Consider the following 24153-nt stretch of genomic DNA (forward strand, 5'->3'; position numbering starts at 1 on the left):
AATAATAATATTTATGTTCCAGTGTTCCTGAAGCTCAACTGGTAGAGCGTTACGCTATCAAGCGCAAGGTTGGGTGTTCGATTCCCGGGATCACATGATAGCTAAAAACTGATAACCTGAATGCACTGTAAGTGGCTTTGGATAAAAGCATCTGCTAAATGCATATATATATATATATATATATATATATATATATATATATATATATATATATATATATATATATATATATAGTAAAATATCAAAACATGTCACTTACAAACTGTGGAAAATGATTAAGCTTATTGTTGATATAATGAACTACACGTTAGAATAGTGTAAATATGTTTATTTTGTATTACACTAATATAATATTATTATTGTATTCATTATATTATTATTATTGTTCATATAATGAACTACACCAGTGTTTTCATTGTATTTCATATATTGAAAAAAATACCTTTAGACAAGTTGATGAAAAATTATTCAGAGTGGTTCGAGAAAGTGAATATAACCTTTGATATTTTGTATCTTATGCCAAAAAGAAAATGATAATAATAAATTGAGAGATCAATGTCGAGCATGACTTAAATGTCCAATGCTTTTGGAGGCCATTGTATGTGCAATAAAAATATAAATAAAATATGTTTGCTCATTACACGGTCAAAAGTGAAGACTTATTCAGTACCTTTTGACCTGCGATAATAACTTTGTTTCCAATGTGAAGTCCCATACTTGAAAGCTGGGCGCGAGCTTTGTCCGAGAGGAGACCTGGAGGTCGGGCAGGCAGGAGAGGGAGGGGACCATCAAACCATTTTAGGGAAACAGCGATTTACAATCTTCTTGTAATGTAAAGTAGTTAAGCCGCAGTCTGGCAAATCTTTTAAAAAAATGTAGTTCACTACCAGCTACTAACTAAATTCAAGCTTTTTAAGGAGGAACGTTTAACTTTGTAAGTGATTGTGTTTTCATGACGATCTCAACTGGGATCTCAATTAGGATGACTGCCTCAATCAAATGAATTCACAATAATTAAAGTTACAAATAGTAATTATATAATTAGACTTGGTAGGGAAATATATAAACATCAATATCTACTTCTAAATTTTTATTTTTATTTTGAATGTTGCGTGGTATAGCAGTTAAAGCTAAACAAATAAGTGTCAATGATTTATTTTATTTTCTTCATAAAAAGAATAATTTAAATGCAGCATTTAGTAATGCTAAAGTGCTAACTGTTAAAAGAAAATAGCTTCTTACGGGAAAAGCTACACCATTTTGTAAACAGCTTAACTGTCCTAGAACTCTTTATTATCTGAAATGTCCTGCGACCTATATTACAAAGCAACTTATATAATGCAATTATAACATCAAGCAAACAAAACATGCACACAATGCACACATTTGGATTTGTGAAGAATGACAAGAGGTTACATAAGCCCAAGTTCATTTAAATGGGACATTTCCCACACACTCCTAATTTCAGATTCACTATTTAATTTAGGCAGGCATTTAGGCAGGCATTTATAATGATAGTTGATTATACTGAATGCCACTATAATTAATATTTGTTTCAGACTTTTCACATTTTTCCATTCCTGTTCAGTTCAGAATACTATTAAATTAAAATTTGTTGTGGAGTGAGGAGAACAAAAATATGCTTTGGTTTATTTACCGGTATTTCACATTATTTCTGATTGTATTAATACAATGTGACTCACACAACGATGTGTTTTTTTCTTCTTTTTTTTCTTTTTGCTTTGCAATTTTGACCAGTGTGACTTTATTTCTAGAAAATACTGTAGTTATAAGCATCATGTGTGTGCAAGCTAAACTGAATCACTGAATGGCAAGCCATGGCAAGCCAACTTGTGCAAATGTTTAACAGTATGTCTCATCAGCCCCCTCCAGCCAAACAGTTCAATGTCTCTACTGCAGCATGGCTCAACACCATTTGTAAATGTATTACACAGCCAACTGCATGAGTAGTGGACTTATTGTGCCCTTCTGTCTTATCCAACAATGTGTTGTGGCAGGCACCGAGCTGGAACCAGGCAAGGAAGATGGCAAAAACAAATGTGTTGTCCTTGACATGGCTTGGCTGGCGAGCAGTAACTGTGTTTCACTTTTCCTCGGCCCATTGGCTCTCTGTGGGCTTTAGGCTTAATGTTCTTGCCCATTTCACCTGCGCCATACACTGTGCTCATTAATATGTGGATGGTAGTGTCCATGTTTGGGACATCTATTTAGAGAGCTCTTTGCATTGTGAAAAGCTGAAAGGGTTTGATGTACCACACATTTATTAGACGGCATGGTGTGTTGGAGTTGTTTTCCATCTTCAGACACATATAAATGTATGACTCCAGACAACTGGAAACTAAGGGCTCTCAATTTGTAATGGGATCATAGATAAACAACTCCGCTGGGTGATGTCGTGCCTCATGCAGCTCCATACATCAATTGGGTCTTTTACGAAAACAGCGTGAGACAAAAGCTATGTTCCCAAATCTAGTGAGCTACCTACTTAGCATGTTAAGGCCTCATGGATGAAATTCATTCAGAGATAGAATAAAAATTTTCTATGAAGTAAAAATGGATATAATAATAGTACATGTAAAAGTTAATACATTTTAAATTGTTGTTGTAAGTAAATTAACAAATCAAAACAAACTTAACGTCTCCCACAATCTCAAGAATTGTCATGTAACAAATGTGCATTTTGGTGGATAATAGACTTAACGGTAATGCTTACCTGTTGTGTGTTATAAAATGATGTTCATCATTTAACAACGTACACGAACTGCAGAGAAATCAGATGAAGATATCAATGCCATGCTTTATGATACCGGACCCGAACAATCAGAAAAAGGTGATCCACATTTTTATGCTGACTATGCCACCTTTTGTATGCTGACCATTTACATCCAAATCGAATATAACTATTTATTGTCAATTCAGTAGTACTAAATAGAAAGTGTGCACCTCATTGTGCATCAACTTGAATCAAGCCCAACAAATGTCTGTTTTAAAAACAGTGGATAAGTCATTAACTCCTTGATTTAATAAAAGCCTCCTTTAAGATTGTTTTGACAGACATGTTTATTGTGCAATGTGTTTATTGCTAAGTTTAGTGTGGAAAAATAGAAGCGCAGCAGTAATTTGCATGCAAAGTATGTGGTCACTATGACAACCTCACGTGCTTGTCGGTGCTCGCATGTAAATGTGAATATGTAGATTTACTATAGCAAAAGAAAGTCGTGGCCTAATGGTTAGCGAGTTGGACTCGCAATCGAAGGGTTGTGAGTTTGAGTCTCGGGCTGGCAGGAATTGTAGGTTGGGGGAGTGCATGTACAGTGCTCTCTCCACCCTCAATACCAGGACTTAGGTGCCCTTGAGCAAGGCATCGAACCCCCAACTGCTCCCCGGGCGCCGCAGCATAAATGGCTGCCCACTGCTCTGGGTGTGTGTTCACAGTGTGTGTGTGTGTTCACTGCTCTGTGTGTGTACACTTCGGATGGGTTAAATGCAGAGCACGAATTCTGAGTATGGGTCACCATACTTGGCTGAATGTCACCTCACTTTTTTTTAAACTTTAAAACTAAAATGTATTTAAAATTACGGCTGACCGAAAACAATCTTTGGGAAAAATTTATTTGAAGGGTAATTTGCTGTCCCAGTGTTTATATGCAGGGCAGGGTTTATGACAGCGCGCCACCAGGTGGTGATCAAAATGGTTTGGCTTCACTTTTCATGATCTATTAAGACACTTTTCTTTGCACATGCTCAACTGGAGGGATACATTGAAATGCTACGTGTTCAGCTTTAAACTGTAAAAATAAGTAAATAAATAAATACAATTATGCATAGACACATACATACATAAAAGAGATTATTAGAGTACATTTTACATCAGATCAAGTCTCAAGTCTTTCTTAAGTAATTTCTTTGTAATAATTTGTGGAATTTACAAGTGAAAAGTGAAAATTGTTTCAATGCTATATATATATATATATTTATTTTTGTAAAAACTAAAACTAATATGCTATTGATGTGCCATGTCAGATGGCGACCACTCCACAGACCGCGGGCAGGGTGGCCACTCATGACGCACCCCAACCGGTGAGGGACGCTCTGTCGCTAGCGTTACACGGCGACAAGGAGCTCCCAGCACCGGGCCCTGATTCAAGAACCAAGGTTTCTTCCACATGTCTAAGGCACGAAGGCATCGCCGCGTGACCTTGATAACTCGAAGTGGATTTCCCCTCGGGGGAAAAGCCCTTGGACTTGAGCCACCACTGTAGGGGTCTCATGTACAGCAGGTCAAAAGGTATCACATTGGACGCAGCTGCCATCAGACCTAACAATCTCTAAAATTGTTTGACAGTGAGTGACTGGCCCTCTTTGACTCTCTCAACTGATGTGAGGATTGACTCGATCCGAGCAGGAGACAGACGTGCCTGCATCGTGGTCGAATTCCACACTACGCCTAGATAGGTGGTTCTCTGAACTGGAGAAAGTACACTCTTCTTGGCATTTAGTCTCAAACCCAGCTCCCCCATATGTGCGAGAACGACATCTCGATGTCGAACCGCCATCTGCTCTGATTGAGCTAGACTCAACCAATCATCGATATAATTTAGAATGCGGACGCCCTGCATACGGAGGGATACCAGAGCCGCATCTACACATTTTCAGGTGATGTAAGTCTAAGATCGGACGCAACCCCCCATCCTTCTTTGGAACTATGAAATACCGGCTGTAAAACCCGGATTCCCTGTCTAGAGGAGGGACCACCTCGATGGCCTCCTTCCTTAATAGCGTATTCACTTCTTGTTCCATAACCAGAGCCTGCCGGGGGCCGACTACTGTCGGTGTAACCCCGTTGAACTTCGGCGGTGGATGACCGAACTGAATGCAGTAGTCATTTTCTATTGTACGCAGGACCCACTGAGATACATTTGGCAGTAGTTTCCACGCTGCTAAATAATCTATTAAGGGAATCAGTCTCTCGAGACTGACCTCTGGTGTAAGAGGCCCCCGAAGGGGCGGCTTGCATCCCAGCTCCGCTACGCTCGCGGGCGGAAATAACTGGGAGCAGCGCTCGCTGGAGGCCGCTGCGCCCTGAAACTCTGGCAGGGTTGCCAGACCGACCTTCTGAGGGCACTGAGGTGAGGCGGGCACCGTATAATGAGGTGGACCGCGCTCTACCCCAGTAGGGGCTACCCTCAGGATCCTTAAGCCACTGGTGTCAGGATCTTTTTGTCGAGGACTTCCGGGCCTCAATAACTGTTCTAAAATCGGGCTTTTTAGATTTGGAAGTCCCCGACACTCTGTTTTTGCGCTTCCCTATATGAGGAGCCGGCATGTGGCGTGGTCATCTCCCGCCCAGATGCACCACGAGAGCGACGAGGGAGGAAATTCTGGAACGCCGCCGCCTGCTTTCGTGCCTCCTGTCGCCAAACAGGCCAGAAGGCTGAAGTGGGGCGTCCAGGAGGCAGACCCTGTCTCTTTCCTTGATTTCTGACAGGGTCAGCCATAAATGCCTCTCCACGGCCACTAAGGCTGCCATAGACCGCCCAATTGCGCGAGCGGTCTCTTTAGTGGCGCAGAGGGAGAGATCAGCGGTCTTTCTAAGCTCTTCAATAATAGCCATAGTATAGTGAATCGGGCCAAAGAGGCGGGTCGAATAAGGGTGATTCCATGATCTCGATATTTCTTCGTGGAGATCGGGAAAGAATGGTAGGCTCTGACGTGGAGGTAGTTGCCTCGGCCGCAGAAAGCGTTCATCTAACTTGCTTCTCTGTGACTCAGAATGTTTTTCAGCTGGCCATTAGATTTTTAATTTATCAACTGCACGTGTAACCACCTCTAAAAGCTCCTCATATTGGGGCGACAGGGGTGGCAAATCCCCAGCAACAGTCTCCACATCGACCTCCTCAGAGGAAGAGAGGTGAAGAGCTGATCCCTCACCCTGGGGGGAAGAAACCGACGAGCGTGCTTCTGAACCCAGGGTTTGGGCGCCGGATCTGGCAGATGAGGAAGGAGATAAGGACTAGCCGGTCTCCATTCCCTCTGACAGATCCACCTGCGAACCCCACGAGTGCAGCAGCCGTTCTGCCTCGGCAGAAGCGGGGGCCAGCACCGCGGGGAATGCTGGTGAAGGCTCCCTCCTCGAAGAGAGCCCTCCGGGATCGAAGCGTCCGCATTGGCAATCGTTCACAATGCGGACAGTCAGCCTCCTCGAGAGCCGACTCAGCGTGCTTCGATCCCAGGCAAGCCACGCATAAACTGTGTGTATCCCCACACGTAATGTAGCGAGGGCAGGGAGGAACACACAATCTATAACGTGGCTTGGAATCGCCCCTCACGTTTGGTCTTTTACTTTAGGCATATTGAGCTGTTCTAGCGATATTTTTAATGCTTAGGAGACAGACAACAATAAATAGGACCAACGGGACAGACTTTTGACATGCACACACAGAGCGCTTGCTGACAGACGCGAAGCTGAAGCCAGCTGCAGGGCACGTGCTTTTATAGCTTCCTGGTCGCTACGTCACCCCGCCCGTGACGTCACGCCCTTCCGTTGGACAGACTGCACACGATATTCAGAGTCAGTCTCGTCAGGGACGTTCCCCAAAGCGCTTGACGCAGCTCGAGTTCCTGAAAACGAACTACAAAGGTTGTGACTCGGTTTGAGTTCGTCAGTACTAAAAAATATCCAAGAGATGGATGGTGTAGGCACACAGTGATGGGAGATATGCTGACTAGTAGAAAGTAGCACCCTTCTAACCTGTGCTTAGGCTATATCCCCATCAGCTAAAGTTAAAGTTGAACTGCATATAAAATGGTGCTGAATAAATGTTTATCACGATCATCGTGACAGGAGAAAATATGGTAATTTAGTCAATAATCAGAGGTTTCATGCATTGCTCATCTTCTAATCTATTTCCTGTATAGTTAATTGTGCATAAATTCAAATAGACATGCCAAGTATGAGCACATACATGTACATACATGTACACAGTACTGAATTATCATTTCATGTCACCAAATGAAAACGTCTTCTGTTCAGAAGGCCTGAGGGGGTTTGCTAATGATGATCCTCAGAAGATAAAATTAATGAAGCTCAGTATTGGAATGACCACGGCAGGCAAAGAAAAAAAGAAAAAATAATAATAATAATAATTATTATTACATATATTACTACATATATATTATTTTTTCCATACGTAATTAGTGTGAAACAATTCACTGCTTCAATCTCTGCTTATGTAATGCAGGAATTTCCAAAATTATTCAAAGGTGATATTTGATCATGTTCCTCTGGTATCAAAGAGCAAACAACATTATATTTTCTGAAACTGAAGCTGACCCTACACCTTAAAGAAAAAGGTTCAACCCACTTGAGTGCTCCCAGTGTACCTCATTTGCACTGCCCAAGACTGCACCCTAGTGGTTAACAAAAGTGACTGTACAAAGATCAACTATTCCATTTCAGCATCATAATGATGAAGAGTTCCATGTCAGAGAGATGAAAGATGGTAATATAACTCCACATTTAGGCGTATGAAATAACATTGTAAGAGACAATGAATGAAGATGAAAAAAAAGGATTATAGGTTGCAATATAAAAATGTTTTTGGCCAATATAAAGCAAAACAGGAGTAATTGGGTGACGGTGAACAACAACAGTGTGCTATTTTCCAAACTCCTTCTCACATATTCTACCTTTGTTTCCTATTGTCAGTGTTGTTGCTTGGCAACAAGGAATATTTTTATGGCTAAACCTCAGCTGCTCCAGAACATTCTCACTTACAAGAAAGTCTGCCAAGCTTGTCGCTATGATGTTATCAGATGATTTGATGAATGTTTTCCCACACTGACGATATCTCTATTAGAGTGTCATTTGAGAAACAAAATCCGAGCTCAAAAATCATCTCCTGACTGATGAGCAATGGACAGATGCCCAAAGAAAAAACATTGGGAAAAACAAGGCATGGTACTGGCAGAGATAACGTGGGGTAAAAAAAGGAGGATGGAAAACTCTGGCTGCCTCACAACATAGAGACAAAAAAATAAAAAAATAAATAAAAAACTGCTACAGTACATCACACAGTTCCTATTCTATGTTCTGGCAGCAATGCTGATATAACCCTTTACATGCAAACAAACCTCTCTGACTAACGCCCTACTAAAAGGCCTGCTGAAATGAAATGCATGCATTTTACAAAAGCTTAAGTAATATCAATAATTCAGTGACATCTGCTGTTTGTGAAGTGATTGACCCCTGGCAATGATGCTACGTGAGTGTAAAATGAGTTCAGGGAGAGAAATGAGCATGGCTAATCTACCGCTGTGCTGATGAGACAGACTGAAAGGAAAATAATAAAGCTGGCTGTGAATGTGTGAGTGTATGCGTCAGCCTGACCCTGTGTGTTCATCTAATAATATATCCATTTATCTACCAAACTATCTACTCAACCATCCATCTAAAACAATTTCTTTTTTCTTCTTCCGCCACAAGTTTATGGCAGCCCATAAAACTGCTTTCGAGAAAGTTGTGAAATTTGGCATACTAATAGAGGACAGTGAGAAAAGTCACCATAGCAAATTTGGAGTCTCGAACTCAAACTCTGTAGTGCCACTACTTGTCCAAAGTTGCACTCATGTTTATGCTAATAACTTTTGAACCATAAGCCAGAATATTACTATTTCCTCTGAATCCTTGGCTCATGCCAAGTCGAATGAACACCAAAAATAAAAAAATAGGTTAATTTTTTTCGCTATTTTTAAATGTTCGTAAAATCTACTTTTTCGAACTCGTCCTAGACTGTTAGTCTGATTCTCACCAAAATTGGCTCAGATCATCTTCAGACCATGCTGGCAAAAAGTTATGGAATTCAAGTCGATTCGTCCCACCCTTCCCGAATACCACACAAAGGAATTCTACGAAAAGCACATAAAAATGGATGTGAGGCTATATCTCCACAACGGTTTGGCGTACTGAGACCAAAATTTGCTGTGTGTTATAATTTATATATATATATATATATATATATATATATATATATATATATACATAATTATCTTTTGCAAGTTTTGAAAGTTATGGGGAACAAGGCATGACATAGACCAGTTTCGAACCAGAATTTGGTTGCAGACATTGCTCTCCTGCAAAGTGAACATGTGTACTACTTGAGGTGTCACAGCTCCAATATGATAATGCAGATTTACAATAAACACTTGAAAAACAAACACAGAAAGCTTGATTAAAGTTTGCGTTGTTAGTAGCTGTACAGAAGATCACAAACCCTAAAAGGGGGGTTGGCTCCCAGCTCCAGCAGACACTTCACTGCAGAGGTAGACAGGTTCGAGGCGGCAATGTGCAGCGCAGTGCCGAATTCAAAATCACTGCAGGTCGCATCCACTTCTGAAACCCAACAGACCACATATGGACATCATCACACAAGCACTTGAGTTTGCCATGACATTCAAACTGCTATTTTGATTCCCACTGTCATTCCATTATCTCTCCTCACCTCCTGACTGTGAAGCCTGCAGAAGCACTCGGATGAGAGGAGGGACGTCGAAATATGTGGCGTAGTGAAGAGCATTCATGTTGGTCCAGCGGCTGCGTAAGGATGGCTCGGCTCCCAGCAACAACAGCTGGCGGGCGAAACCGGCAGCACTCTCAGCATCACCTGAGATCAGATGTGATTTCATATAGATTCTTTTTCCAGTTATCACAAGTCCTGTATCAAAGATCGGTCCTATTAATCACTATAATGTTTTTTTTTTTTTTATTGAATACACGCTCACCTATTCCTGGAGCTCCTGCCTTACATTAGTAGTGCAGCAAAGTCATGTCAGAGAGACCATCTCTGTCATTGACACCACAGCCTCTATTCAGAATCTACAGAACACAAAATTTCCCACTTGAATAGATACAGCAAGGACATCCAGCTAAAAATTGCATGCTGACAGAGACACACACTGTCTGCAAAGATAATATTTAGGTCAACAGAGCCTGACACTGAACTCAGGGTGGGGAAGTTGTGTGGGTATGTTTTATGACAACTGCAAGAAAACATGAAATTAAAATTGACCCTGTTTAGATGTTAAATAAACTGGCCTTGTTGCGCACAATTAATCAGTGAATATTTTTCAGAAGAAAAATAAAAGATTTATACAATATTTTCATCAAAATGTACAGTAATTACATTCCTTTCCTCTGGACAATTTAGATTTTCTAACTAGATTTTTACATCTTCTGAAGAAATTGTGAATGGTGCTTAATGGTGTTAATCTGTTATGAGGGTGGAGGTAGAACCCAATCGCAGACAGAATGCAGGACACACTAGGTTTATTGGTGACAGAAAACAGGGAAAACAAAACCCACGAGGGGGCAAAACAAGGGCTAGACAGACGTGAGATGACGAAACTAGACTAACACTTGACAAACTAGACTAAAACAGAAACAGGATCAAACAACTACTTAGACAAGACTCTCAACAGACTTACTTACGGACAGCTCTCACATTGATTAACAATGAACCGGCACAGGACAGCAAACACAAGGGGAAATAAATAGGAGGACTAATAATGACATAACAGGTGGAACAGGTAAATCAATAATGACAAAACTAGGGTAACAAGGGGGGCGGGGCAAGGAAACGAGACAACACAAGCACATGGCCCAAAGACAAGGCCATGTGCTTGTACACAAAACACGGGCCTGTCATGATCCTGCCTCAAGACTAGAGGAAAATCAGGACATGAAGGCAGAATTAAAATTAAATAAATAAATAAAAAATGATAATAATAATTACAACTTATTAGTATTTGAGGTGAAGGTAATTAGTCTTTTAATATTTCATAAATTGATTTTTGTTGTAAATTAGCCTCACAAGTATGTTACACTGAATTACATTTTAGTGTGTATCTTCTGTAAATCAGGGAAAAATTTATGATATTTATTTTTGCTCAGAAAAACAAAATTGAAAAACAAAATTGCCATTAAATTAAAGATAAAACTTTTTAATTTGATCCTTGATGTGATCTCCGGCAATTTTTTTTATTTTTATTTATTTTTTTTATTATGCACAATTTACATTTATATATATATATATATATATATATATATATATATATATATATATATATATATATATATATATATATATATATATATATATATATATACATTTTTTTTTGTGTGTGTAAAGTTTTATTTAAAGATAATGCGATATCCTTCAATCGCTGTAGGAATATTTATTTTATTTGTACTTTTTTTTCTGTATTTGTAAAATTAATACAGTTTAACGTATCCTGAAGTGATTGTTTTGAACCTGCAAGTTCTGCTAAGTTCTGCTAAGTTTTAATTAATTCAAGACTCAGTTAATTGTTAATTTAATTTAAATAACAGATTTATTTATTTATTATTTTATTTATTTTTGGGGGAAGGGGGGTGTTAGTCATCTTTATTATTGTATAGACGCTGAAAAAATCTAAAATTTGTCAGTTTCATTCAAATGTGAATCATTGCATTTCATATCATCTTTAAAAAACATGAGATTGACACTCAGAAGACCTCATTGCCAGTGACACTAATATTATGCTGGACTTGAGGAACCCACTGTCTGAGAACAGCGAAGAGCTCGGGAACAGTGGTCTGTGGATCCAACAGAACTTCCCGACACAGAGGATAATTTGGGTCAAAGAAAAAGAACTCTGCAGAACAAAGCAGTCAGATCTGTAAGATCTTTAAACAACCTCAGAAACTAAAAATAAACTAGAGTCAACATAAATTATTATTCAATATCCTATTCATTTTGATTTATCCATGTTGAGCATGAGCCCGATCACTCAAATTTGTTACAAACACGCCAGGTTCCACCTCCACTCATTCACAACGCACGCCCTCACCTGAGTACTGAGCACTTCCACCTGACCCTCATCATTACCCAATCACCTCGGCACCGTAAAGACCACACACACGCACCCTACTCTGGTTCGGCGGAGGAGTGCAGCGGTTTCCTCCTACAATGCTTGCTGGTCCTGGAGATGCAACCGCACTTGTACCCCACCGAGAGATCCAAGGTAGCCTTTGTAATTTCTCAACTGCAAGGTAAAGCACTACTGTGGGCAGATTCAATAAGGACTCAAAATAACCCAGTTGTCCAGTCTTATTCCAGCTTCATCGACCATTTCCGAGAAGTTTTTGGCAGACCAGCTTGGGACTCTTCCATTGGTGAGAAGCTGTATAATCTCAAACAGGGAAAAATGTCTGTCAATGAATATGCCCTTCAGTTTAGGACTCTAGCGGCCTCCAGTGGATGGAACGAACAGGCTTTACGGACTACCTACCGTCAGGGATTGGAACCTTGAGTTCGGTTGCATCTCGCTGCATACGAGGACACCATCGCGCTTGAACGATTCATCCAGCTGTCCATCCGCTTCGCCACCCGTATGCAGTCGTGCTTAGAAGAGCACCAGGGCCAGGCGTATTCCTCTACATCACTCTGCCGACCAGAGGCCGTCAGCTCCCCAGAACCAGCCAGAGAACCCATGCTAGTGGAATCATATCGTCTCTCTATGGCTGAAAGACAAAGACTGCTGGTCCAGAATCTGTGCCTCTACTGTGCAGCTCCGGGGCATGCCATCGCTGTATGCCCTGTCCTTCCTCCTCGTCCCATGGTGAGTGCCATTCTCCCTTCAAGATACCAAATGAAACCACTCAACACTGTTGTGACACTTACTGCCGCTGACATATCTCTTCCAGTTTCCGCCCTCCTCGATTCTGGGTCAGCCGGCAACTTCATCTCCGACGCCCTCTGCCGTCAGCTCAAGCTCGCTACCACAGCAACGCCATCAGCCTACCAAGTCCACACTACCACCGGCAAACCGTTAAGCAGAAGATGCGTGCGTCATAGTGTGGGTCCCATTTCCCTCCAAACCGGACTACTCCATCATGAGGAAATCCATCTGCTGGTTCTGGAGGAATCCACCGCTGACGTGACTCTAGGGCACCCGTGGTTAGAGCAGCACAATCCCGTAATCTCCTGGAAAACAGGCGAAGTCCTGAAGTGGGGCGACGCCTGTTTCAAGAGCTGCATCTCAGGTTGTCCAGTTCCGGCCACATCTTCCCCTGAACCTCTTCCAGTTTGTTCCACTTCAATAGAGAGCCCAGTGGAAAACCAATCCATCGCCATCCCTACCTGCTACGCCTCCTTCAGTGACGTCTTCTGCCCCAAACGGGCTTCCAAGCTGCCTCCACACCGGCCGTGGGACTGTGCCATCGCTCTGCTGCCAGGTGAACCAGTGCCTAAAGGAAGGATATACCCCCTATCCATTATGGAGGAGAAGGCCATGGAGGAATACATCTAGGAGGTGCTGGCCCAGGGTAATATTCATCCATCTACCTCCCCTGCTGCTTCGAGTTTCTTCTTTGTGGAGAAAAAGGACGGAGGTTTAAGACCATGCATTGATTATTGGGCTCTCAACAATATCACTGTCAAGTTCAGGTACCCACTTCTCCTCGTCCCAGCTGCCTTGGAACATCTCCGTGGTGCCACTGTTTTCACCAAGTTGGACCTCCGCAGTGCCTATAACCTCATCCGGATACGAGAGGGGGGCACAGGGGGAGTGGAAAACAGCCTTCATAACCCCTACTGACCACTATGAATACTGCGTGATGCCGTATGGACTTGTTAACGCCCCCTCCGTCCAAGTTCGTCCTCGTCTACATAGATGATATAGATGAAGTGCTCTTTCCATCAGCCCTCAGTGCAGTTCCTTGGATACAAAATCAGCAGCAGTGGCATCCGGATGGACGAGGGGAAGGTAAATGCCGTCAAAGATTGGCCCACTCCAACCACCATCAAAGAGTTACTACGGTTCCTTGGCTTTGCCAACTTCTATAGACGGTTTATCCAAAACTTCAGTACTATCACCAGCCCTCTCACCAGTCTCCTCCGTAACAAACCCAAATCTCTCCCCTGGACTCCTGCCGCCACAGAGGCCTTCCACACCCTCAAAGAGGCCTTTACAACCACCCCACTCCTGGTTCATCCCGACCCCGACCGACCCTTCGTCGTGGAAGTCAACGCCTTAACCACCGGAATGGGAGCGGTCCTTTCTCAGCAGCAGGGGAATCCCAGTCGCCTCCACCCATGCGCCTTCTTCTCCCGGAAACTCAACCCGGCAGAGGTCAACTATGATATCAGCAACCAGGAGTTGTTGGCCATCAAGTTGGCCTTAGAAGAATGGAGGCACTGGTTGGAGGGAGCCAAACACCCCTTTCTGGTCCTCACAGATCATAAAAACCTGGAGTATCTTCGAGTGGCCAAAAGATTAAATCCAAGACAAGCCCGCTGGGCATTATTCTTCACCCGCTTCCACTTTACCATCTCATATCACCCAGGGGTGAAAAATGTAAAGGCTGACGCCCTGTCCCGGTGTTACTCCCCTGAAGAGAATCTCGAAGAACCAGAAACCATTTTTCCAGAAAAGGTCATTGTCTCTCCTTTTACCTGGTCTGCAGAGACCCTTCCTCCTACCAATCCTACTACGAACACCCTGCCGGGTTGCCTACCGGGACATCAGTATATTCCCAGGACACGGTGCACTCCACTCATTCACTCCGCTCACACATCTCTTGGCACTGGTCACCCGGGGGTCAATGAAACCCTCTCGTTGCTTAAGGAATGCTTCTGGTGGCCCAACATGGCCTCAGATGTCAGGATGTACGTGAACGGATGCACAAACTGCGCCATATCCAAGAGCCCTCGCCATCTTCCATCAGGCAAGCTCCATCCTCTGCCCGTTCCCAATCGCCCGTGGTCACACCTAGGGGTGGATTTCATCACCGATCTTCCTCCTTCAGATAATAATACCTGCATTCTTGTCATAGTGGATAGATTTTCTAAATCCTGTCGTCTTCTCCCCCTGAAGGGTCTGCCCACGGCCATGGAAACCACCGAGCTGTTATTTAACCATGTCTTCAGGTACTTTGGCATCCCAGAGGATATCCCGGGTATGGAATGCTTTCCACTCACTCCTAGGTGTGGCCATCAGCCTGTCCTCCGTATACCATCCCCAGTCGAACGGGCAGACGGAGAGGAAGGTCCAGGAGATTGGGCGCTTCCTCCGTACCTTCTGTCACGGCCACCAGAACTCCTGGAACCAGTTCCTTGGGTGGGCCGAGTACGCACAAAACTCCCTTCGTCAACCTACCACTGGACTCACTCCATTCCAGTGCGTACTCTGCTACCAACCTCCACTCTTCCCCTGGTCAGGTGAACCCTTGGATGTCCCCGCCATCAATTACTGGTTCCGGGAGAGCGAGAGGGTCTGGGACGCGGCACTCCACCAACTCCAGTGGGCCTTACGCAGACGCAGGACGACAGCCGACCTTCGCCGATCTGAGGCCCCAACGTACCAACCTGGTCAGAAGGTCTGGCTGTCCACCCAGGACATCCACCTGCGCCTGCCCTGCCGCAAGCTAAGTCCCAGATTCATTGGCCCATTCACCATCCTCCAGCAGATCAATCCGGTCACTTACAAACTCCAATTACCCCCTGAGTACTGGATTCACCCCACCTTCCATGCGTCTCTCCTTAAACCTCACCATCCTTCTGTCTCTCCCTCCACAGAACCTGGCGAAACCGAGGCCCCCCCTCCACTCCTCCTAGACGACGGCGCGACCTATGAAGTTAGTGACATCCTGGACTCCCGGCGGCGTGGTGGACAACTGGAATATCTAGTGGACTGGGAAGGATACGGTCCAGAGGAACGTTCCTGGGTCCCACGCAACGATATCCTGGATCCTAACTTACTCGACACCTTCCACTCCAATCATCCTGACCGACCAGCTCCCAGGGGAAGAGGACGTACACCACGTCGTCAGGGTCCTCTGCCCTCAGGAGCGGGCCGTGGGGAGGGGGGTACTGTTACAAACACGCCAGGTTCCACCTCCACTCATTCACAATGCACGCCCTCACCTGAGTACTGAGCACTTCCACCTGACCCTCATCATTACCCAATCTCCTCGGCACAATAAATACCACACACACGCACTCAATCAGCGTCCGGTCTCGTTCGCGACAAGGTCTTACCTGTATGCTAACTCAAAGGACTAACTCTTCCTCTACTTACCTCTCTCCAGCGATTCTCCGAAGATCAAGATCCCCAGTGTGTGTGTGTGGTTCACCTCCCTCCTCTGACATCTTCCCCAAGCTCTCACGGATCCATTCATCACTCTACCCAACACTACCTGCTCCTCTGCTTGTGTCTATTAATAAACCCTTCTGTCTGTTACTCCTCAGCCTGCCGAGTGATCTGTAACAAAATTCAGTTAAATATCTCAGTTTGAAGTGAATTAAAGTGAAGTGTGAGAGTGAATTAGAAGTGAGTAGAGAGAGAGAATGATGTATCAGTGCTGACAGGTAGAAAATTGGAAAATAATTTCTGTGACCTTGTCAATATTTCACTTTTACAGCAGCTTAAGCAAAGTCCACAATTTAGGGTCTTAACTTTACTGCATAAATAAGGATACATTTCAGAAAACAGCTAAATGGGGAAGTCGTGGCTTAGTGGTTCGAGAGTTTGACTCCTAACCCTAAGGTTGTGGGTTCAAGTCTCGGGCCGGCAGTACCACGACAGAGGTGCTCTTGAGCACTGCACCAAACATCCAACTGCTCCCCGAGCACCGCAGCTTAAATGGCTGCCCACTGCTCCGGGTGTGTGTTCACTGCTGTGTGTGCACTTTGGCTGGGTTAAATGCAGAGCATGTATTCTGAGTATGGGTCACCGTACTTGGCTGTATGTCACTTCACTCACTTAAATAAGTTGTTTATTGGCCAGACAGCCGCCTGACTGGAAAAAAATAAATCCATCTCTGTACAGCTGCAGGCAGAGTCTGATTGATCATTTTTGGTGTGTGACTTACTTAAAAGCTTGCATGAGAACATTTTCACAGGAGCTAAACTGAAAGTGAAAGGACATTTTGATGAATGACGTTAGGAATGCTCTGACTGATCGGCTACCAATAACTATCGGCCGATAATCATATTGGGATAAGTGAACGGTAGTCTCTAAAAAGGCTCAAACTCAAGCTGATGATGCTTCTGTTTCTCTCTTTAAAAATAAGTAAATGGCTTCAAATCACCACACATCACGTCTGTCTATAAGCGAGCTGCACAATTAACACAGGAATTGTCACTTGCACAATTGGGGCAGTATTGTCACTAAAGTTTATAAGTTGCATTACCTTTTAATTATTGCCAGTGTTTAACCATTCAGCGCTCGCGCACTCTCCTTCAGACCGTGCGCTCATGCACACTCACAGCGCACACACATAATGCCAGGTTCACATTACTCTGTTTGCAGTGCACATTTTTTTCACATGTTAATGGATTAAAGTGTTCACACTAAACTAGGTTGCGGTCCGACAGCAAATCTGCAGCAGTGACGAGATCGTTTCCACACCAATCTATTCTTTCTGCACTGAATTAAAATAACAGCACATTGTTTTCAGTAAATATATGGATTGACACGAAAATGTAGTAATAACACCATACATGCATATTATTTAATGTCTACTGTGTAGTACAGTCCACACATATGGCTTTTTGGTTAGGTTTAAAGGGAAAGAGCACTTTTAGATGAACAAGGCAATAATAGATGGCACTCGTGGAGGTAGAAAAACAAAGTTCCTCTTCAGGAACTCGAGCTGCGTCAAGCGCTTTGGGGAAACGCCTTTGGCAAGATCAACTCTGAATATTGTGTGCAATCTGTTCAATGGAAGGGCGTGACGTCACGGGCGTCACGCTAAACAAACAACTGTAAGGGAAACAGGTCAATTTAGCTCAAAGGGAATCATTTAAGGTTTTAAAGGGAATTTGAACAGAATCACTGTTTCACGGCTGATCACTGAGACGCCCTGCGATTCACTGAACGAACCATTTAACATCAAATCTGCCCTGGATATTAATATCCAAAGTATAGTGAAAACACTATCAATTAGCACAGTAACAAGATCGGCAGTTTAAGACATTAACTTGGAAGCACAAAACACAAGATACTTCTCTTTTCAATATGAATAAGGCTTTATTAGATAAATCTAAGACATATAAACTAATCTAACACATAAACGCACGCACGCACACATTCACACAAGTTGCAGGAAGATCGAAAGTTAGGGAAAGATGAGTTTAAGAGAATGGAAATGTGGAATCCCAAGTTTACAGCAATACGTTAAATTGCATAGACATGAACAACCATCAAGCACTTAATTAACCCTCGCATTGAGTTCTTCAATGAGGTAAAAATTATATTAGATACACCAGCACAAATGTCTGAAGGTACATTGCCTGTGTAAAGTTGTCGCTGATTGGCTGGAAGTTCAGTAGTCGTTGAAGTGACGTCTTGAGAAGCCCTGGTTGGACGTTGGCTGAAGATGGAGTTGTGTGGCTGGTTGAAGTTGAACGGGCACCCGAGGTCAGGCGTCGGAGACTCGACATTACAAAACTTAACTCAGAACACGAAACTCTCAAATGGAAAAGAAAAGAAGTAAAGTTTGGCGAGACTAGGTGGTGTTTCCTTCTCATCGTGGCTAAGTAACAGCAGGCGTGCAGGATGAAGCACGCAGGAACTCAAAGAACAATGATGAAAAACAGCATGGCTAAAAGCTAAAGCTAAGAAGCAAAGCTAAAAGCAAACTAAAAGCAGGCATGACTAATAGCAGAAGCTAAACGCTAGAGACTAAAAGCAGGCATGACTAGTAGCAGAAGCAAAGCTAAAGACTAAAAGCAGGCATGACTAGTAGCAGAAGCAAAGCTAAAGACTAAAAGCTACATGTTATGGTGTCCTGGGTATTTAAACTGGCCTGTTGGCCACACCTCAAAAGTTGTCTTGACCAATCAGATATAGTCTTGGCTCGGGGGTATCATAAATCATATATTTATCTTACCAAGCATGTGGTCCGAATTTTCCCGCTCTTGCAGGGTATAATTTTGGACATGATTCCTATAACATATTTATGATACATTTGAGAAATATTTGATTGTCAGGACTATTTCAAGCAAGCAGTTTCCATCACAAACATACTAAACATGATTATGAATCCTTAAGTTATCCCATAGTTATTAAAAGACATACACAATAAGTTATTATAACATGATAGTCAAATGTGTGGGTTACATATAAATGAATATGGAGTTAAGCGATGGACTGATTCATTTATAAGTCTTTTTGAGTTCATTCTGGTCCATATATATGTACAAAAGACAGTTTATTTGCCATTATCTTGACAAAGACTTCTGTGGAGACCAGAGGTTCAAAGCCCCCTTCCCCCTTAGGAATTTCAGTCTGGTTCTGCTAGGTGGGGGGGGGGGGGTCAAAAGATCTTGTGTAGTACTCTCATGGGTTTACACATGATGTCCGGCGTTGCTTATCAATTACGAACAACAAATTTGACAAATCTCTTCTCCGAATTGAAATTGTCAATCATTTTTCTAGTGGTGTTAATGTTGAAAGCTATTCTGTGAAAGCTTTGGTTGGTTGGTTATCTTGCTTGGGACTTGTGGCACATAATGTTTTATGACTTCCTGAGGAATTCGGCTCGTGTTTCAAACACAGCCCTGATCGACTCTTTAATTTGTCTGGTTCGAGTCATTTCTGCTACATATCCCCCTTTCGATCGGCGAGGTGTTTAGCTGAAGACATCGTCGATCGCTGGAGAAACAAAGGCAGAAGAAGCAGACAAACACAGCAAACAACAAGACAACACCTCCATGACAGTTACTGTACTGGTGCAGGCATCAGGTTATTTAGGTACACGTGGTTAAGTTCAATTAGTCAATGTAGTTTAGCACATTGAGGATAGTTTAGATCGTTTTGGAAATCGTTGTTTTATTTTGATTCATCAATCAAATTTGTGGTTAACTTTGTTTGGTTCTTCTAGGTTGTCTTATACGCATACTCGCACCCTAAAGAGAGCAGCCCGAAAAATGGAGCGCAGCTGGAGGAAAACAAAACTAGAGGTATTTCGTATTGCTTGGCGGGAAAGTAACATATCCTACAGAAAAGCATTAAAAACTGCTAGATCCAATTACTTTTCTTCTCTTTTAGAAGAAAACAAACATAACCCCAGGTATTTATTCAATACAGTGGCTAAATTAACGAAAAATAAAGCCTCAACAAGTGTTGACATTTCCCAACACCACAGCAGTAATGAGTTTATGAACTACTTTACTTCTAAAATCGATACTATTAGAGATAAAATTGCAACCATTCAGCCGTCAGCTACAGTATCACATCAGACAGTGCACTATAGACCCCCTGACTATAGACCCCCTGAGGAACAGTTCCACTCATTCTCTACCATAGGAGAGGAAGAATTGTATAAACTTGTTAAATCATCTAAACCAACAACATGTATGTTAGACCCTATACCATCTAAGCTCCTGAAAGAGGTGCTTCCAGAAGTCATAGATCCTCTTCTGACTATTATTAATTCCTCATTGTCATTGGGACATGTCCCCAAAACCTTCAAACTGGCTGTTATTAAGCCTCTCATCAAAAAACCACAACTTGACCCCAAAGAACTAGTTAATTATAGACCAATCTCGAATCTCCCTTTTCTGTCCAAGATACTAGAAAAGGTGGTATCCACACAATTATATTCCTTCTTAGAGAAAAATGGTATATGTGAGGATTTCCAGTCAGGATTTAGACCGTATCATAGTACTGAGACTTCTCTTCTTAGAGTTACAAATGATCTGCTCTTATCATCTGATCGTGGGTGTATCTCTCTATTAGTTTTATTGGATCTTAGTGCTGCGTTTGACACAATTGACCACAACATTCTTTTGCATAGACTTGAATACTTTGTTGGCATCAGTGGAAGTGCATTAGCATGGTTTAAATCGTACTTATATGACCGCCATCAGTTCATAGCAGTGAATGAAGATGTATCCTATCGATCACAAGTGCAGTATGGAGTACCTCAAGGCTCAGTACTAGGGCCGCTACTCTTCACGCTTTATATGTTACCCTTGGGAGATATCATCAGGAAACATGGTGTTAGCTTTCACTGTTATGCTGATGATACTCAGCTCTATATTTCTTCGCAGCCCGGTGAAACACACCAATTTGAAAAACTAATGGATTGCATAGTCGATATAAAAAACTGGATGACGAGTAATTTCTTACTGCTAAATTCTGAAAAAACAGAGGTGTTAATTATAGGACCTAAAAACTCTGCTTGTAATAACCTAGAACACTGTCTAAGACTTGATGGTTGCTCTGTCAATTCTTCGTCATCAGTTAGGAACCTAGGTGTGCTACTTGATCGCAATCTTTCCTTAGAAAGCCACGTTTCTAGCATTTGTAAAACTGCATTTTTCCATCTCAAAAATATATCTAAATTACGGCCTATGCTCTCAATGTCAAATGCAGAAATGTTAATCCATGCATTTATGACCTCAAAGTTAGATTATTGTAATGCTTTATTGGGTGGTTGTTCTGCACGCTTAGTAAACAAACTACAGCTAGTCCAAAATGCAGCAGCAAGAGTTCTTACTAGAACCAGGAAGTATGACCATATTAGCCCGGTCCTGTCAACACTGCACTGGCTCCCTGTCAAGCATCGCATAGATTTTAAAATATTGCTTATTACTTATAAAGCCCTGAATGGTTTAGCACCTCAGTATTTGAATGAGCTCCTTTTACATTATAATCCTCTACGTCCGCTACGTTCTCAAAACTCAGGCAATTTGATAATACCTAGAATATCAAAATCAACTGCAGGCGGCAGATCCTTTTCCTATTTGGCGCCCAAACTCTGGAATAACCTACCTAACATTGTTCGGGAGGCAGACACACTCTTGCAGTTTAAATCTAGATTAAAGACCCATCTCTTTAACCTGGCATACACATAACATACTAATATGCTTTTATTATCCAAATCCGTTAAAGGATTTTTAGGCTGCATTAATTAGGTAAACCGGAACCGGAAACACTTCCCATAACAACCTATGTACTTGCTACATCATTAGAAGAATGGCATCTACGCTAATATTTGTCTGTTTCTCTCTTGTTCCGAGGTCACCGTGGCCACCAGATCCAGTCTGTGTCCAGATCAGAGGGTCACTGCAGTCACCCGGATCCAGTACATATCCAGACCAGATGCTGGATCAGCACCTAGAAAGGACCTCTACATCCCTGAAAGACAGTGGAGACCAGGACAACTAGAGCCCCAGATACAGATCCCCTGTAAAGACCTTGTCTCAGTGGAGCACCAGGACAAGACCACAGGAAACAGATGATTCTTCTGCACAATCTGACTTTGCTGCAGCCTGGAATTGAACTACTGGTTTCGTCTGGTCAGAGGAGAACTGGCCCCCCAACTGAGCCTGGTTTCTCCCAAGGTTTTTTTCTCCATTCTGTCACCGATGGAGTTTCGGTTCCTTGCCGCTGTCGCCTCTGGCTTGCTTAGTTGGGGACACTTCATCTACAGCGATATCGTTGACTTGATTGCAAATAAATGCACAGACACTATTTAACTGAACAGAGATGACATAACTGAATCCAATGATGAACTGCCTTTAACTATCATTTTTGCATTATTGACACTGTTTTCCTAATGAATGTTGTTCAGTTGCTTTGACGCAATGTATTTTGTTTAAAGCGCTATATAAATAAAGGTGACATTGACATTGACATCTTACTTTACACGTTTACCGTTAGTTTTCTAGTAACCTCATTTTCAATTAAATGAATGGAGCTCTCTGGCTTCCATACAGTTTAGAGTGGCTGGTGGATATTAGGTGTTCAGAGTCAATCCTAATATCAGACCTTTGACCCTTGCAGGGTGTCTAGGTGTTTCACCTACTCAGGAAAGAGGGGAAGGAGAAGGATAGGTAAAAGAAGAACAAAACAAAACAAAGCTGCTGTGGGTTTTCCTAGCATGGGTTACAACTACTATTGAGCTAGGATGTCAGGTGCAGCTAGTGTGTCATGAACCTTAACTTAGTGTCAGGTGTTCTACCTATTGTGAGGATGGCTGCACGTTTCTTCATGGTGGGTATGTGTAACTTTGTTACGCTAAAAGTTGGATATTCTACCTGTGGGAAGAATACGTTTGTTGAATGTGTTATCAGTAGATGTGGTTACCTCTGGGTGTAGGTAATGTTGTGTGTGTTAATGGTGTAGTGCATGTGTGGTCAGATCTGTTCAAGTCTGTGTTGTCTCCCCCTTTTTCTAGTATGTCACTGAAGATTGGCTATCTACATCCTTGGCTTGGATGAGGGCGTGTCCATGGTCTAATGGGGGTCAGTCCAGCAAGGCAGGAAGTTATTTAGCAGACAGTCAGAGGCAGTTTGGCATGGCTGTGTGAAGCTGGGTTGCAAAACTTTGTCTCCTATGTTGCATTCTTCTTGTGGTGCCTTCTTGCTGTAGCAGACTTTCTGACCTTCTGTGCTCTGGTGGTTGCTGTTGCACAGACAGGGAATGTGGTTCTTGGAGTTGGAGTTAATTTGACAGTTTGTTAGTGACTGAGGTGATGTACTTTAGTACCTCAGATTTTTCATCAATGGTTGGCCTTGAAAGACTTGTTCGTTCCGGGTCGTTGTTGAACAGGTGCTTGTCATCTCTGATGTGGTGTAGCAGGTCATCACCGGCCTTCCGTTCTGTCGCTGATCACAGCGAGCATGACTCAACTTTGTGGTCATATGCATGTAAATTGTCTTGAAGGAACTCTCTCAGTTGTTTCATGACTTGTTCCATGTCTTCTGATGGTAAGCTGTCATGTTCTTGTGCATACTCAGCACTGTGTATGTCTGAGTGGCGCTGAGGTTGGTTTTGTTGTCGCTTACCCACCCGTGTTGCTCTTGGATGAGTCAGGTGATTACCTTTGGATATCTGGTTAGGTTTCCAGATGTTATCCTTTTGGTTTCTTGAGAAGCGTGGCTGGTCCCATGGATTTTTGCAGCAGTTGGGCTGAAAACGGTCGTGGATATGGGCGTCACGCTCTCTGTGCTCTTGATGGAAGCCTCTGGCATTGTGATAACACTGGGTGTCGTCCAGTGCAAGGCTTGAGTCTTTGTTGACAGAGTTCAAGAGTGTGGAGGTTCTGTTACCTTTCTTTGAGGCCATATTCTGCTTGTTATA

At 42.7% G+C, this 24153-nt stretch overlaps 1 pseudogene; it reads right to left on the reverse strand.

Annotated features, from left to right (window-relative positions):
- LOC132111950 (CAP-Gly domain-containing linker protein 4-like) overlaps positions 1-24153 on the reverse strand; it is a 59202-nt pseudogene that overhangs the window by 33714 nt on the left and 1335 nt on the right.

This window comes from Carassius carassius, chromosome 31 (genome assembly GCF_963082965.1).
Source record: "Carassius carassius chromosome 31, fCarCar2.1, whole genome shotgun sequence".
Classification (NCBI taxonomy): Eukaryota; Metazoa; Chordata; class Actinopteri; order Cypriniformes; family Cyprinidae; genus Carassius; species Carassius carassius.